Raw genomic sequence first — 3,826 nt, forward strand, 5'->3', positions numbered from 1 at the left:
ACAGATATCCCTCTGAGATTCTGCTTCCTGTTGAGTACATACCCAGAAATGGAATTGATGGATAATATGGCAATTCTATGTTTAATTTTTTGAGAAATTGCCGTACTGTTTTTCATAGTGGCCACACCATTTTGAATTGTACAGGAATTCCCATTTCTCCACATCCTTGCCAACACTTGTTATTTTCTGTTTTTTGGACAGCAGCCATCCTAATGGTGTTGAGGTGGTGTATCATGGTTAGGATATCTTTTTTCATGTGCTCACTATTTACACTTTCTGTTGTATCATATTCTTCTAAAACAGTCTTCCAGAATTCTTCCTGAAAAATCACAGATTTTTAACCTTGGATAATGCTTTTGTGTCTCCAAAAATTTATTATGGAACAATACAGTTTTTGTATGTTTATTGGAGCTTTATTTGTTTCTTTTGGGACATGCCTCATTTTATGGTGATCAGAGGAGAGCGAGCTCACAGTATACAGAAAAGGCAGAGGAAGAAGAAGGTTTCAGAAAGAGAGGATGAGCAGAGAATGATAGGATCGGTTCTGCTTAATATATTGTCCTGTCAGGGACTGTCTTGGTGGTTAATGTGCTGTGGTGATTACAGACTGCATTGAGGAAGCTCTGGAAAGGTCTTTTTGAATGTTGAAGGGACTGCTGTGTCTATATGCACAAGCACTTTTGTGAACTCTCTAGAAATACCTATGTCTTTATATTTGTATGTTACATATATGTATATGTATGTCCACACACAAATATTTGATGCTGTGTGATGAATTATGATTTATTCCAAATTGAATTGTGATTTAAGGGATAAACATAGACGTAAATGATTTTTTATATGTGTTTTCTTAATGGTAATGAATTTTTTAAAACTACTAATGTTATTTTATAGTTTTGTTAGTATCTAGAGGAGGTCAGACTGCCTGGATGTTGTGTTTTGTTTGAATTCTTGATTTTGAAAATAAAGTCATATTTAAGTTTCCTTATTATGACTAGCAGCCTCTTTTCTTTCCATATCTGCACTCATCTACATGTAGCTTGGGAAAGTCAGAAGAGAGGTCATTTCTGCACAGAAGGAAGCGTACTTTAAAGATTTGATACGTGGTAACTCAGAAATTGGAATATGTTCAGTTATAATGTACTAGGTATGGCCTTTAATTCACACTTTTTCCACTTAAGGACACATGCTCAGTCATCTAGTAATTATTCACAGTAGTCAATTCAGTTGTCATTCAGTAATTAACTGTGTAATTACTTGTTTAATGCCAGTTACTCTTGGATAAGGGAAAGGTGGAAGGTTGGTCACCCTGTAATAACCAGCAGCTGATGTTGTTACCTACTCGGTGCCTGCTAGGTGTTGTGCATACATACTAGGTGCTTAATGTTTTGTAGGATTAATGAGATTTTATTGCCTTTAACATGCACTTATGGTATACAGACAGTACATTAAGAATTTGTGAAGTTATATTGGGATAATATGTCTATTTCCTTGTTTGTAAGGTATATTTTGTGCATATTTATGACAGTTTCCACTGAGCTACAGAGTTGAAAAGTTTTTTGGTTGCTTTTTATAAGTAAAATGGATTGCCCTTTTTGGTAAAATATTTTTAAAAACTAGTTTTGGAAGAATAGCTAGCTTGATTACATTAATACAGGTACTTCATTCATAAGCAGTTACTATATCTAATATTCTTGGAGATTATGTAAAACAAGGATAATGTTATCATCCATAAACACATGTCTGTGGCTCCTTCCATGTCCTACAGTTTCAGGACATTTACCTTTACACCTATGAAGAAAATCTGTCAAGATAGGAGCTTTTGGCAACGTTAATTTTTAAATGCTCATTATGAATTGTTAGGAACACTGGACAGAAAATAGTATAGTTTTAGGTATAGAAAGAATGTGCAACTTTCATTTTTTATAAACAGTATATATTGTATTTTATATTGATGAGTTTGTAGAGATTGATTTTCAGAATTCTAGAGCAAAGTGATTATATCTCATACTTAAGGTAGAATGACAAGGAAGTGAAGTATATTAACTGGTTTATTAACCCAAGAGGAGACCAGTCAGAGGTGGGTTTGCAGCTTAACATTCAGTAGTGTTTTTCTATCTGCAGGCTGACTGACATCTTGAATATTTACAAATTATTTTTGTCATGAGAAGGGTAACCTCTCACATTTTTTCTTCTCATTTATCTACATGTTCTGAAAAAAGAATGACAGTAGTTTAATTCTGAAATATATTTCCAGGAAAAACCAAAGAAGTTTTCTGAAAATTGGGTAGAAAAAGAATCTGAATCTTTGCCAAGAATGAAAAGATGCTGGCTGTTATTCATTTGATCAAAAATTTTTGTGGACAGAGCACAGTGCACATAGCCATGTCTGTGTTTGTTTTATGAAAAAGATGTCGATGAAATATTCAGAAATGCGAAAATACAAATTAGTTCCAAAAGAGTATGTATACTGTTACCTCAGTTTGGTTAAATCAGCAAGCAGAAAGTACATGAAAAGTCTAAAAGGTTGTTAGCAGTGCTTATGTCTATACAGTGGGCCTGAGAAAGATTTTTATTTTCTTTTGACTTATTTTTGAATAATTTTTTTCTACAATAAGCATGTATTCTTTTTGAAATAAAAACTATTAAAGATGTAAATTGAAAAAAAGCAGAGACTTTGTTAAATTAGTGTTTGTAGTTCTTTAAGATTCTAAGGAGTTGGTTTGAAGTGTCTGTAACACTATTTGGTATGGATAGTAGTATAATTCTGCTTTAGAGTGTATGGATTCTCTTGTATTTCTTTTCACTTAGGGCCACAAAGATGCTTCAGTGAACTTGTTCATGGTTTTATTAAATGAATGTGAGAAAGAATATACAAATGTGATCAAATTCAATCTTATTCTTTCTCTCTTCCTGTTTCTTTTTTTGTTGTTGAAGGAGATATGGTGGGAAAAGATTTGTTTTCTCTGCCAGACTGTTTTTTCTTTACATCATTGGTTACACAGTACCTGTTTGTCCCCTTTCATCTGAAAGAAGTTGATTTTTGCCTTGTATTCTCCTTTGGAGAAGGGAAAATGGCACAGTTGAAATGTCCACACAGAAGCAGATGGACAGTACTGTCTCTCCAGCCTGCTGGGTTTCTCTCTCTCTCGTCATCTTTCTCCTTTGCTCATGGGTTTTCTCCCTTGGTTCTGCTCTGGAGATGCTGGATTTGGAAGTGATGGGAAGGAAAAGTAAATCAGTGGTGTTGGGGCTTGGCCAAAAGTTAGTGGTTTTGGAGGTTTTGGCCTACAAAAATTCAAATGTAGGATCCAAGATTGAAGTAAAAGTTTTTCTGTTAAAAAAAGAAGTAGCTTACAAGTGTTTGTAGGCAGCCCATCGCAAGGGCAATTATAATATTCCTTGTCCTCCAGGCCACGTGGATCTCTCATGTATGTAGGTAGTTCAGATTTTTGTGTTAAGCAGTCTCTCTCCTATTAAACTCTGTTCTCTTTGGATTTATCTTTGCATTAAAGTCTGAAGAGTGGGATGCAGATTAAATATATATTAAACATAGATTAATTCCTTTGTAATTTTTTATAAAGAGTTTTTTTCTTCCCAGAAAAGTTTTAGGCTTACAGAAAATTTGAGTGGAAAGTACCAAGAGTTCCATTGTAATGCTGTTGTTAACATCTTACACCAGTGTGGTACATTTACTGCAATTGATGAGCCAGTATTGAAGCAATATTGTTAACTAAAGTCCATAGTTTACTTTAGGGTTCCCTCCTTGAGTCATTTGTTCTATGAGTCTTGACAAATGTATAATGACGTGCTTCTGTCATTACAG

At 34.2% G+C, this 3,826-nt stretch overlaps 1 protein-coding gene across 5 annotated transcripts in view; it reads left to right on the plus strand.

Moving 5' to 3' along the window:
• Positions 1 to 3,826, plus strand: part of USP6NL (USP6 N-terminal like) — a 211,476-nt gene that overhangs the window by 99,196 nt on the left and 108,454 nt on the right. The gene's annotated exons all lie outside the window — the stretch shown is intronic.

Source organism: Bos taurus, chromosome 13, assembly GCF_002263795.3.
Source record: "Bos taurus isolate L1 Dominette 01449 registration number 42190680 breed Hereford chromosome 13, ARS-UCD2.0, whole genome shotgun sequence".
NCBI classification, from domain to species: domain Eukaryota; kingdom Metazoa; phylum Chordata; class Mammalia; order Artiodactyla; family Bovidae; genus Bos; species Bos taurus.